Raw genomic sequence first — 14,431 nt, forward strand, 5'->3', positions numbered from 1 at the left:
TCCCAAAGTGCTGGGATTACAGGCATGAGCCACCACGCCCAGTCTTATTTTCTATTTTTAAAGAAAGAGCAGGACTGAAAACATTTGCACGCACAGTGAGTTTTAAAAAGTTCCTTTTTTAGAGAGGACCAAGAAGGTGCAGAGTACTCTTGAAAAGAAATTTTTTTTCTGTTCTAAATGTGCCGCTTATTGCCCTGGTGCAGAGAGCAGTTCTTTTGACACAATACCGCCGTCCCGTAACTTTTTTTTAAAGCTAAAATTCATATAATGTACCATTCACCTTTCCAAAGTTTAAAATTCTGGCCAGGCCTGTAATCCCAGCACTTTGGGATGCTGAAGTGGGCAGACCACTTGAAGCCAGAAGTTTGAGATCCGCCTGGCCAACATGGCAAAACCCTGTCCCTACTAAAAATACAAAAATTAGCCAGGCGTGGTGGTGAGCGCCTGTAATCCCAGCTACTCAAGAGGCTGAGGCAGGAGAATCTCTTGAACCTGGGAGGCGGAGGTTGCAGTGAGCCAAGATCTCGCCACTGCACTCCAGCCTGGGTGACAGAGCGAGACTCTGTGTCATAAATAAATAAAGTTTAAAATCCATAGATGTTTGGTATATTCACAATGTCGTGCAGCCATCACCACGATCTAGTTCCAAAACGTTTCCAACACTCCGACAAGAAACTCCCATACCTGTCAGCAGTTACCATCTGTCCTCCCTCCTGTACCCCTGGCACCCTGTAACCATTCGTCTATTCTCTGCCTCAGTGTGTCTCGGGAATCAGGGATCATGTGACCTTCGTGCCGTGGCTTCTCTCACGTAGCACAGTGTTTGCAGGGCTCACCCACATTGACTCATGCACGTGTCTGGGTAGCATTCTTTTTTATGGCTGAATAATATTCCCTGGTATGGGCATACCAGGTTTTGTGTATCTTTTCATCAGCTGGTAAACATTCGAGCTGTTTCCACTTTTTTGGCCATTGTGAATAACGCTGCTGTGAACATTCGTGTACAAATGTTTGTGTGAATGCAGTTTTCCATTTTCTTATGTGCAATTGCCAGGTCATATGTAGTCACTCTGGGCTTCACTTTTTGAGTCAGTTGTATTTTATTTATTTATTTTTTTATTTTTGTGGGTGTGCATATTTATGGGGTACATGAGATGTTTTGATACAGGCATGCAATTCATAATAATCACATTGTGGAGAATGGGGTATCCATCCATCACAGATTTATTCTTTGTGTTACCAACTGTCCAATTATACACTTTTAGTTATTTTATTTATTTATTTATTTTGAGTTGGAGTTTCACTGTTGTTGCCCAGGCTGGAGTGCAATGGTGCGATCTCGGCTCACTGCAATCTCCATCTCCCGGGTTCAAGCGATTCTCCTGTCTCAGCCTCCCAAGTAGCTGGGACTACAGGTGCCAGCCGCCACGCCCGGCTAATTTTTGTATTTTTAGTAGAGACGAGGTTTCACCATGTTGGTCAGGCTGGTCTTGAATTCCTGACCTCAGGTGACCCACCCGCCCTGGCCTCCCAAAGTGGTGGGATTACAGGCGTGAGCCACTGCGCCCGGCTGCTTTTAGTTACTTTAAAATGTATGATTAAATTATGATTGACTATAGTCACCCTGTTGTGCTATCAAATACTAGGCCTTATACATTGATTCTAACTATTTTTTTATAGCCATTAGCCGTCCCCACCTCCCTGCATTGTTGCATTTTGACCTGTGTAAGTCCCGTTTGTTCTCCAGAATGCTTCTTTTAACACCCAGCCCATTCCATCTCTCTCTCTTCTGCCCTGGGTGTCATGCCATCTCTTCCTCAGATCTCTCCTGGGGTGTGTAGGTGCTCCCCTGCGAACCACTGCTGTGCACAAAGTGATTTTGTGCTCCGGCAGGTGGATCGCTTGAGCCCAGGAGTTTGAGACCACCCTGGGCTACACAGTGAGACTCCATCTCTACAAAAAAATGGCTGTTGTGCAGTTTGGGATGAGAGTTGGTTGCCCCCGCAGTCCTTCCTCCCCCCAACCCCACCTGCCCTCCTTGCTCAGCAACAAGGGACCCCTGTCCCTGGGCGATGAAGCCTGAGGGTTGTCTAAATCAATCCCTGGCCAGGCGCAGTGGCTTATGCCTGTAATCCCAACACTTTGGGAGGCCACACTTTGGGAGGCCAAGGCGGGTGGATCACCTGAGGTCAGGATCACCTGGCCAAGGCTCTGAGACAGAGCAGCGAGACTCCTTCTCAAAAAAAAAAAAAAAAAGAATCCTGGCTGTTCCTTCCCCACGGCCAGTGGACATTACACTTTGTTTTGGCCGGAGAAACTGGGAGTGCCCATTGTCTGCCTGGGGACATGCCTGTGGGAGAAGAGGCTGCCCCCACCTGCTACCACCATCCCAGCATGGGTGTGGGGCAGGGGCAGGGGAGACAGAGTAAAAATCGCAGAGGACATGGGGCAGGAATATGGAAGGAACCTGGGCCCTCGATGACTCTGAGTGAGCCAGTCCTGCAGTGCCCCGTCCCCATTTTTCTGTGGCCTGAGAAAGTCAAATTTCCTCATCTTTTGTAGTTGGCCATTGTGTTATTTGGAGGTGGAAAAGCATTCTGAAACAAGCCGCTATAATGAAAATCCAGGTCGTAGCAACTTGCCGTGCACGGCTTTGGCTTGGCATGGACTTACAGTGACGTCTTTGAGATGCACTGGTCTGGGGTGCAGGTATATTTGATAGTGTGAGGAGGACATATGTCCTCTAAGCTCTGTTTTCTAAAGGCAGCAGAATTCCATTTGCCAAGCCAGATGTCCCTCAATACGTTAGATCCCGCCAATAAAACATTAAGCAATTACAATGGTTAATATTCAGTAAAGTATAATTAGAAGCTGGCCGTAAATTGTGAATGAAATTGGCAGGTTCCATACGTTACAGTGAAATACCAAATCTTTTTTTAGTTGTGTATGTGTATCTCAGTGAGTCTGTCAACTCAGATGGGTGAATCTTACCTCCTCTGTGGATAGAAACGAGCTCAATTTCAACTCAGTTCACTATAATTTTAAATGTTTAAGAACATCTTGCCAGTTGTTGTATCATGTTAAAGATACTGAAATCTGGCTGGGTGGAGTGGCTCATGCCTGTAATCCCAGGACTTTGGGAGGCCGAGGAGGGTGGATTGCTTGAGCCCAGGAGTTCAAGACCAGCCTGGGCAACATAGTGAGACCCTCTCTACAAAAAAATCCAAAAGTAGCTGGGCATCATGGTGATGCCCACCTGTGTTCCCAGCTACTCAGGGGGCTGAGGTGGGAGGATCACTTGAAGCCGGGAGGTCGAAGGTGCAGGGAGCCATGATCGTGACACTGCATTCCAGCCTGGGTGACAGAACGAGACCCTGTCAAAAAAAAAAAAAAAAGGATACCAAAATTCTCAAGTCAAATTATAAGGGTTTTAACATTCCCATTTCCACACCATGTGCAAGAAAAACCAAATCCTTGTTTTCTGCCTGCCTTTACGGTCCATTCTCATTTTCAGCCCCCTTTCCTTATTCTACTGTATTAATTATGCCTTTATATAGACGCAGACTTATAAAATATGTGGCCTATTTTGTGTGTATACGTGGTTTTAATTCATAAGTGTGGCATTGTGCCCTAAATCTTTTTCTCCTTCCTTTTCACTCATCACATTTTTTTTTTTAAATGACACAGAGTCTCGCTCTGTCGCCCAGGCTAGAGTGCAGTGGCACAATCTCGGCTCACTGCAACCTACGCCTCCTGGGTTTAAGTGATTCTCTTGCCTCAGCCTGCTGAGTAGCTGGGACTACAGGCGCCCGCCACCATACCCGGCTAATTTTTGTATGTTTAGTAGAGACGGGGTTTCACCATGTTGGCTAGGCTGGTCTTGAACTCCTGATCTCAGGTGATCAACCCACCTCGGCCTCCCAAAGTGCTGGGATTACAGGCGTGAGCCACCTCACCTGGCCTCACTCATCACAGTTTTTGAGATCTTGTTGTCTATGTCATTCCCTGTGAATTTTGTTTGTTATGACAGCCGTATTGAAATCCATCTTCAGGGCCAGGCGCAGTAGCTCACGCCTGTTATCACAGCACCTTGGGAGGCTGAGGTGGGTGGATCACCTGAGATCAGCAGTTCGAGACCAGCCTGACCAACATGGTGAAACCCCCGTCTCTACTAAAATACAAAAAATTAGCGGGGCGTGGTGGCGCATGCCTGTAGTCCTAGTTACTTGGAAAGCTGAGACAGGAGAATTGCTTGAACCTGGGAGGTAGAGGTTGCAGTGAGCCGAGATTGTGCCATTGCACTCCAGCTTTGGCAACAAAAGTAAAACGCTGTCTCAGAAAAAAAAATCCATCTTCAGAATTGACCTGTGTTAATCTGTCCAGACTGCCTGCCGTGACAGAATACCATAGATGGGGTGGCTTACACATATTTACACAACACATATTTATCTCTCATAGTTCTGGAAGCTGGAAAGTCCACGATCCGGGTACGGGCCAACGTGGTTCCTGGTGCGGGCCCTTTTCCTGGCTTGCAGATGGCCTCGTTTTTTCTGTGTTGCTACACAGCAGAGAGTGTGCGCAGGCAGGCAAGCCAGCTCTCTGGTATCTTTTGTTTTAAGTACACTAATCCCATCCTGAGGGCTTTACCCTAGTGACCTCATCTCATCCTCATGAACTTCCAAAGGCCACACCTCCAAGTACCATCATATTGGAGGCTGGGGCTTCAATGTATGAATTTGAGGGGGATGGATGACACAGTTCAGTCCCTAGCAGCACCCTAGCTCACACGTCCATTTCCCTGGGGCTGGTCATCCTCGGTGGTATCTGACCCCCCTCCCCCAAGCCCCTCCACGCACAGCACTGCTAGGAACGTTCTTACACACGTCCCTTACCGGTATCCAGGAGCAGCCTTGCTGGATCCAGCCAGAAAGTGGTCCTCCTTTCACGAAGCACCTCCAGATCGCTTCCCAGCGTGGCTGCCCCACTTACTCCCCCACCCACAGTCGTGAGAGTTTCTTTCCCCCACAATCTCATCTGTGCTTTGTGGAGATATTTTTTGCCAGTGAGATGGTTTTAAAGTGGTACTTCAGTGTTGTGTCATTTTCTCTGATCACCAGGAAAGTCGATCTTTGCGATAAGCCTCATTTTATACTTGTCAGCTTTTCAGATTTTGCCTTTCGTAAATTGTCTGGTCATATATTTTGTCCTTTTTTTTTTTTTAATGGTTTACCATCTTTTTGTTGATTTGCAAGAGCTCCTTGTATGTTTCACATGCGAATAATTTGTGAATTTTCTTTCTTTCTTTTTTTTTTTTTTGAGACAGAGTTTTGCTCTTGTTGCCCAGGCTAGAGTACAATGGTGCGGTCTCGGCTCACTTCAACCTCTGCCACCCGGGTTCAAGCGATTCTTCTGGCTCAGCCTCCCCAGTAGCTGGGATTACAGGCATGTGCCACCACACCTGGCTTATTTTTGTATTTTTAGTATAGATGGGGTTTCACCATGTTGGTCAGGCTGGTCTCAAACTCCTGACCTCAGGTGATCCGTCTGCCTCGGCCTCTCAAAGTGCTGGGATTACAGGCGTAAGCCACCACGCTGGCCGTTATAGTTTTTTAAATTAAAAAAAATTAAAATTCTAATAGATTATTGTGGTATAAAGGAAACAATTGGTTTTTGTTGATTTTGAAGCTGGGAAGCTTGCTGTTAATATTTTTACTAATTAACTTGATTCTGTTGCATTTTCTCTGGAGATAATATTATATGCAAAAAAATGCAAGTTTTTATTTGTTCCTTTCCTTCTGATTCTTACAGTGGAGTGACTTGCTGGCTAGAATCTGAAGTACTCAATTACAGGGTGGTGGTGATAGAGGCTGCCCTTTTCTTTTTCTTTCTGTCAAAGGAGATTTTTGGTAGAAGGTTTAACCAGGTGAAGGAACTACCTTAACTCCCCTTTCCATAGTTTTTAGAGAATTTTTTTTGGTATAAATAGGCGTTATCCTCTTGCAAATACTTTTCCTTAAAACCTATTCATGTCCGTGCAATTTTTATCCTTTAGTTTATGAATGTGGTAAATTACATTGATTGACTATATGATGTTGAATTATTTATTGCTTTCTGGGATAAACTCTTCTTCCTCTTGTATTTTAAAAATATTGTTGGATTTGATTTACAGTTTCAAATCTGTGTTATTAAGTGAAATTGGCCTATAATTTTCTTATTCAGTTGGAATTGAGGTTTATTAGTCTCATGAAATGGGTAAACGTTGTGTTGGAACAATTTATATAACATGAGGATTATCTGTATCTTAAAATTTGATAGCTCACCTTTGAAACCATCAGGGCCTGAGACTTTAGAATGGTGGCTGGGAGGCATTGAACATTTCACTTTTTTTTGTTTTTGGTCTATTGAGGTTTTCTATTCTTTTTTTTTTTTTTTTTTTTTTTTTTTTGAGACGGAGTCTCTATCGCCCAGACTGGAGTGCAGTGGCGTGATCTCGGCTCACTGCAACCTCCACCTCCCGGGTTCACACCATTCTCCTTCCTCAGCCTCCCGAGTAGCTGGGACTACAGGTGCCTGCCACCACGCCTGGCTAATTTTTTGTATTTTTAGTAGAGACGGGGTTTCACCGTGTTAGGCAGAATGGTCTCGATCTCCTGACTTTGTGATCCGCCCACCTCGGCCTCCCAAAGTGCTGGGATTACAGGCGTGAGCCACCACACCCGGCAGGTTTTCTATTCTTATGCCAATTTTGGCATTTTATAATTTTCTAAAAATGTTTTCATTTTATCTTGGTTTTAAAACTTAACTGTTCTGTGATCATAGTATTTTTTTTGTAAATCTGTTTTGAACTCTAGCTGTCTCCCATTTCTACAGTCTGTATTTCTGAATTTATTTACAACTCTTCTCTTTTTATTTTTAGTTGTGCATAGAGGTTTGTTTAATCTTACTGATCTTGAAAAAACAGCTTTTGGTCTTGTTAATCTTGCCTTTTTGTTTATGTGGCTTATTTCTCACCATTATTTTACTCTCTGAGTGCATTTTTTTTCTAACTTATTTTTTTGAATACTCAGCTTTTTATTTCATTTCATTTCATTTCATTTATTTATTTATTTATTTTTGAGACAGCCTCACTCTGTCACCCAGGCTGGAAGGCAGTGGTGTGATCTCGGCTCACTGCAGCCTCTGCTTCCCGGGTTCAAGTGATCCTCCCACCTCAGTCTCCCGAGTAGCTGGGATTATAGGCGCCCCTGCCACCACGCCCGGCTGAGTTTTGTATTTTTAGTAGAGACAGGGTTTCACCTTGTTGGACAGGCTGGTCTTGAACTCCTGACCTTGCATGATCCACCCACCTCAGCCTCCCAAAGTACTGGGATTACAGGCATGAGCCACTGCTCCCAGCCTTGAATACTCAGCTTTTTAAATTGGGATTCTTTCTTGTTTTGGATAAATCTATTCAAAGCCGTAACATTTCTGCTAAGTATTATTTTAGCTGTGTTCCACAAATTTTGACATGTAGTGCTTTCATTTTTATTCATTTTGTAATTTTCTATTCATTTTGTAATTTCCCTTATAATTTTCTCTTTAACCTAAGGGTTATTTAATACTGTATATTTCTTAGATTTTTGACACTTTTCTTTAATGGCTTTTAAAAATGTTGTTGGTGTCATTTTTATCACATATGGTCAGAGAACATAGTTCACGTAATCCTGGTTCTTTGGAATCTATGAGGTCTTCTTTTTGGTGCCTTGCACATGGTGGATTTTTGTGAATTTTCCATATGTGCTCAAAAATAATGTGTTTTTTGAGTAGAAAAAAAGTTATATATGCAGTATACAAGTGACATATACAGTATAGTCATACAGTTTGTTTGGTATATGGAATATATTCATGTCAATGTTTCTTTGATAATTTTCTTCCCATAGTTTTTTTTTTTTCTTTCTTTTTTTGAGACAGAGTCTCACTCCATCACCCAGGCTGGCATGCAGTGGCGTGATCTCTGCTCACTGCAACCTCTGCCTCCCAGGATCAAGCAATTCTTGTGCCTCAGCCTCCCAAGAAGCTAGGATTACAGGAGCACACCACCATGCCCAGCTAATTTTCATAGTTTTAGTAGACTGGGTTTCATTATGTTGCCCAGGCTGGTCTTTAACTCCTGGCCTCAAGTGATCCTCCTGCCTCAGCCTCCCAAAGTGTTGGGATTACAGGTGTGAGCCACCATGCTGGGCCTTCCTATAGTTTTTGACAGTTGTTACATTATATTAGGTTAAGGCTGTACTGTTACATTGCATGTATGATCATGATCTTTAGATTTTCCTGATCTATTGGGGTTTTTTTTGATGTCTATATAGACTCTTATGATGTTTTTCGCGTTAAATTCTATTCGTTTTGACATTAAAATTATTCTTTTTTTTTTTTTTTTTTGAGACAGAGTCTCGCTGTGTCGCCCAGGCTGGAGTGCAGTGGCGCGATCTCGGCTCACTGCAATCTCCACCTCCTGGGTTCACACCATTCTCCTGCCTCAGCCTCCTGAGAAACTGGGACTACAGGCGCCCATCACCACACCCGGCTAATTTTTTGTATTTTTTAGTAGAGACGGGGTTTCACCATGTTAGCCAGGATGGTCTCGATCTCTTGACCTCGTGATCCGCCCGTCTCGGCCTCCCAAAGTGCTGGGATTACAGGCGTGAGCCACCGTGCCCGGCCTATTCTCCTATTTTTTTGTTTGTTTTTGGTTTCCATTTGTTTGATGTTGCTTTTTCTCTTTAATTATTTCCAATCCATATCATTTTGCTTTCATTGCATTTGTTGCAGACCTGTGATGTAAGATCTTGTTTTTAAAACCCAGGTTGAGAATCTTTGATAAGTGAATTTAGCTGACACACATTTCTGGTAGTTGTGTTATATTAGGATTTCTGCCATCTTATTTTGTGTTTTCTGCTTACCATTACTTATTTTTAAAAAAGCTTTTCTTGTAGTGCTTTGTAGGGTTGAACTTTCTTCTGCTGGATTTTAAAGTTGTGCCATCTATTTTATTCTTCTAGAGCTCAGAATTGTGATTATTCTTAAAATTATTAAGAGCCACTTATGTGATTAGTTTTTCCTATCCATTTCTTTTTTTTTTTCTTTTAGAATATAATTGATTTTTAAATTCACTTACTTGTTTCAACTGCCTGGAGTAGGGATTCCTGTCAGTTTCTAAAGCCTATTAATATCTTTGTCTTTCTGTCAAACAAGTTAAGTGATAGGGACCTCGTTTCCTCCCTTCAGCCCTTTGAGATCGTCTAGATTCTAGGATAATGGTGCCATATAGGACTGTGGCCCTCGGGTGTGCAGAATCAGCGTCACCAGGTATTAGACTTTCAGTATTAATGTTCTCTCCTTGCTAGAATATGTGAACAAATGTGAACCTTTTGAAAGAGCCCATCCTTCAGGATGGATCCAGAGTGGCTAACCAGGTCTAAATTTAAAATAGAGCCAGACGGCCATTTGCAGATTAGAAGTCACACACTTAGTCTGAGTTCCCTGAAAACCTGCACCTTTCTTAAGTTTGGGACTTTCAGAGCTCACCTGACCCAACTAGTCTGAGTTCACCAGCCCTGGCCAATCAGGGCTCAGCTGTGTCAACCAATCAGCCCTAAGCACGTTTGAATCATTCATAAAGAAATCTGATTGGGAACCTGGGTGGGCACTTTTGCTATTAACAAACACCCCCCCCCCCCCCACACACAACCCCAGCACCTTCTGTTTACACCGAAGGCTGCATCTCCCTGGTTTGCACATTGTTCACGGGAATAAAGTCTCTTTCCTCCAGATTCCTTTTCAGAGCACTTTTGTTAAGAAGTATTTTAAATGATAGTGCATTTAAAGAAGTCTTTCTGTGATAAACTTCCTGAGACTTTAAAGTCTGAGTCTATACTTATTCCACCCTCATATTTAAGTGATACATTAGCTGGATGTAAAATTGTAGGTCAAAATTCTTTTTCTTCAACACCCAGATTATTTCCCTGTTTTCGTTTTGCACAGAGAGTCACGGTTGAGAAATATGAGGACAGTGTGATTCTTACTGCTTTGGAGGAAGTCTGGTTTTTCTTTTTATCCCTGTCTTCATTCTTTTTTCTTTTTATCCTTGTCAGCATTCTTCTCTTTTTTTTTTTTTCCCGAGACAGAGTCTCTCTCTGTCGCCCAGGCTGGAGTGCAGCAGCACGATCTTGGCTCACTGCAACCTCCGCTTCCCGGGTTCAAGTGATTCTTGTGCCTCAGCCTTTTGAGTAGCTAGGATTACAGGCACCTGCCCCCACACCCGGCTAATTTTTGTATTTTTAGTAGAGACGGGGTTTCACCACGTTGGCCAAGCTGGTCTCGAACTCCTGACCTCAAGTTATCCATCCACTTTGGCCCCCCAAAGCGCTGGGATTACAGGCGTGAGCCACTGCACCTGGCCTGTCTTTATTCTTTAATGTCACCAAAATGTATCTAAATAATGATTTCTTCCCCCTACCTATCTTATTTGGCACTTTACCGACCCTTTGATTCTGATGTCTTATTTTTTTCTTTTATTCTAGGGAGTTCTCATACATTTATCTCTCCAAATATTTTCTCTCCTCTCTTTGTTTTTTCTTCTTTCTAGGACACCCACTGTACAGGTGTCAACCCTTCTTCTGTTGTCCATCTCTCTCTGTCTCTCTTTTTGAAATGGAGATGGGGGTCTCACTATGTTGCCCACTCTGGTCTCAAACTCCTGGGCTCAAAGCAGTCCTCCTGCTTTAGCCTTCCATAATGCTGGAATTACATGTGCGAGCCACCACGCCTGGCCTGTTCTCTGTATCTCTTAACATTAGCCTCATTCTCATACATGAAGAGAGTAGCCTTGGTGTAGACTGGCCACGAATTGGCGATTGTTGAGATGGGTGATTGGTAGTGAGGGTACCCATGAATTGGCAATTGTTGAGACAGGCGATGGGTGGTGAGGTACTGTTTGTATGTATTTGAAATACTGTCTGTGTATAGCTCCAGTTGACTTACCTCCTACTGAGACCCACTGGCCTTAGCCTGTGGTGTGGGGTTGAAAGTGGGGAGGGAATAGAGGAGGAGGCTGGCTAGATAGGCCTGGGGCTGGCTGCCAGGACAGTTAACATGACTTACATGGCACATCTTACATTTCTATGGGACAGTGCTGTTCTGATTTAGCCCCTTGCTAGGCAAAGTGATTCATGAACCAGCAACAGTGGTATCGCCTGGGAGCTTGTTAGAAATGCAGGATCTGGCCAGGCACAGAGGCTTATGCCTGTAATCCCAGCACTTTGGGAGGCTGAGGCCGGAGGACCACTTGAGTTCAAGACCAGCCTGGCCAACGTGGTAAAACCCCATCTCAACTAAAAATACAAAATTAGCCAGGTGCAGTGGCACATGCATGTAATCCCAGCTACTTGGGAGGCTGAGGCAGGAGAATCGCTCGACCCCAGGAGTCGGAGATTGCAGTGAGCTGAGATTGCGCCACTGCACTCCAGCCTGGGTGACAAAGGGAGACTCCATCTAAAAAAAAAAAAAGAAAAAATGCAGGCTCTCAGGCCCCACCCCAGGCCTCCTGAGTCAGAATCTGCATTTTTATGAGACTGCCAGGTGAATCATACGCACATGAATGTTTGCACATTAAATGAGCACTGGTCTGGATCCTTTAAAAAGGGATGATTGGTTTTATTTAATTCATATTTTAATAGAGTGACTCCTCCCTTATCTTCCAAGTTGAACTCTCCCAGCATAGATGGCCCAGCTACCAGGGCTGATGCCCACAGTCTGTGCATAAACAGGGGAGTTCCCGAGCCCTTTTCCAAGCCGCTTTTAAATGCAACTCCTTTTTTTTTGAGATAGGCTCTTGCTCCATTGCCCAGGCAGGAGTGCAGTGGTGCAATTCTAGCTCACCGCAGCCTCGACCTCCTGGGATCAAGCGATCCTCCCACCACAGCCTCCCACCTAAGCCCCCTGAGTAGCTGGGACTACAGGCGTGTGCCACCACACCCAGCTGATTTTATTTTTTGTATTTTTTGTAAAGGCGATGTTGTTCAGGCTGGTCTTGAACTCTTTGGCCTCAGCGATTCTCCCACCTCAGCTTCCCAAAGTGCTAGGATTGCCAGCGGGAGCCACCCTACCCAGCCGAACTCCTTTCTTACACATAGTTCTGACAGTATCGATCATCCACCCTTCAAGGTGCTGATACATTAAAACAGCAAATTGGAAGTAGGCCAAGGAGGTGCTAGTGGCAGCCCCACGGACAGTAGCATTTAGGACCAGCTGCCAACTTGATAGTGGGAGACCAGAAAGACTAAAAATAATTGCAGGCTGCGTTGGTCTGGTATAGATGCTGACTTCCTGACATGTAGCTGGGTGCAGTGGCTCATGCTGTAATCCCAGCACTTTGGGAATCCAAAGTGAAACGATAACTTGAGGCCAGGAATTCGAGAGCAGCCTGGGCAACATAGCAAGACCCTGTCTCTACAAAAAATGAAAAAAATTAAAAAAAATTAGCTGACGTGGTGGCACGCACCTGTAAGTCTCGGCTACTGGGGAGGCTGAGATGGGAGGATCGCTGGAGCCCAGGAGTTCGAGGCTGCAGCAAGCTGTCATTCTATCACTGCACTCTAGGTTGGGCAACAGAGCGAGGCCCTATCCCCAAAGAAATGACAAAATAAACAGTCAACCACCTGGTGGAGAAGGTAGTATTTTCACCAACGCTGTAGCGAATGACAAGGCCAAGACAAACACTTGTTTGGAAAATTTAGTTTTGGGGAACCTCCTCTCCTCTAGTGTGCTGGATTCATGATATATTGTTACCTGGAAATGGCAGCTCTCAGTGGATAAGAACCTGGGATTTTAGAGATGGCGCATGTTTGGAGGCACCTGATCCCTGTCAGCAGCCATGCGTCCCACTGTCTAGGCAGTGGCCAAGGGTGCTCTGTCTTGGATGGCAGACAGCGCATCTGATTTGGAATTTTTGTCCCAGCACTTCTTAGCTGTGTGACTTTGGGCACTGCTGAACCTGCTTCCTCCGTGAAACAGCCAGCGATAAAACTATTTACTGTGTAGAGGATTCTGTGAGACTCAACGTATGGCAGTGCCTGATGTACTATTCTAAATTTATTTTTATTTTTATTTTAGAGATGGGGTCTTGCTGTGTTGCCCAGGCTGGTCTTGAACCCCTGGCCTCAGGTGATCCTCTGGCCTCAGCCTCCCAAAGTGCTTTTTCATTTTCGCCTCAAAATGAGAAAGTAAAGTGTTGTGGTGTTGGCAGCTCACCCATAGAAACTGCTTTAAAGGCCAGGCACGGTGGCTTATGCCTGTAATCCCAGCACTTTGGGAGGCCAAGGCAGGCAGATCACCTGAGATCAGGACTTCAAGACCAGCCTGGCCAACGTGGTGAAACCCGTCTCTGCAAAAATTAGCTGGGCATGATTGCGGGTGCCTGTAATCCTAGCTACTCAGGAGGCTGAGGTGGGAGAATCACTTGAACCTGGGAGCCAGAGGTTGCAGTGAGCCAAGATCGCGCCATTGCACTCCAGCCTGGGCAACAGAGCGAGACTCAAAAAAAAAAAAAAGAAAAAGAAAAAAAGAAACTGCTTTATATTAAAAGAAAAATAATGGTCATAATCTGGCCTTAGGGGCCATAGCATCAATGGTGAGGCCTAGATCGCCCAGGTCACTGGGCGTGTATTGACGTTGTTTACATGTTTTATTTCTTTTATGCTTTTTCCCAGAGATTGATTTTTTTTCTCCCTTATGTGATTAAAAATATCTGCTTACACGTTAAACCCAGCTCAGTTGGCATAATGTCTTTTTAAGGCACAAGCCAGCTTCCTGGGTGTGAGCAGCTTCCACATCAAATGTTCAGTGGGCAAATGAAACATGTGAGTCACACAACACTTGGCACCTCTGTGGCTTTTAATATTTGGTGGCAAACTTCCTACTGCGAGGAGAAAATTTTCAAAGTGGAAGTCCTTTCAGATCCAGATGGCGAAAGAATTTGTTGGGCGAGGGATCTTGATTCTTAATGTTGAGGGGACTAGGAATGTTTGAATTTTCTCCCCCTTGTATTTTCCCAGCCTGGTAGGCCTCCATGGGGGCCAAATTTAGTTGCGAATTTGACCACTTTTGTGCAGAGTGAGGCTCCATCTATGGAATGTGCTTAACCATAAGGATCAGAAAAATTTCTAGTAGCTTTGTTAAGTGCACAGCAAACAGAAGACAAAGTGTGGCCGGGTGCGGTGGTTTATGCCTGCAGTGCAAGCACTTAGGGAGGCAGAGATGGGAGGATTGTTGAGCCCAGGATTTCAAGACCCAGCCTGGGCAACATAGCAAGACCCCCTTCTCCAGGAAAAGGAAAAAAAGAGTTTGAAAAAAGTGTGTAGACTAACTGAACACTTGCAAGACAATTTTTTTTTTT

The 14,431-nt window shown here is 44.5% G+C and overlaps 1 protein-coding gene across 14 annotated transcripts in view; it reads left to right on the forward strand.

Moving 5' to 3' along the window:
• CUX1 (cut like homeobox 1) overlaps positions 1-14,431 on the forward strand; it is a 467,346-nt gene that overhangs the window by 18,650 nt on the left and 434,265 nt on the right. The window lies entirely within an intron of this gene.

The sequence above is a fragment of the Pongo abelii genome, chromosome 6, assembly GCF_028885655.2.
Source record: "Pongo abelii isolate AG06213 chromosome 6, NHGRI_mPonAbe1-v2.0_pri, whole genome shotgun sequence".
NCBI classification, from domain to species: Eukaryota; Metazoa; Chordata; class Mammalia; order Primates; family Hominidae; genus Pongo; species Pongo abelii.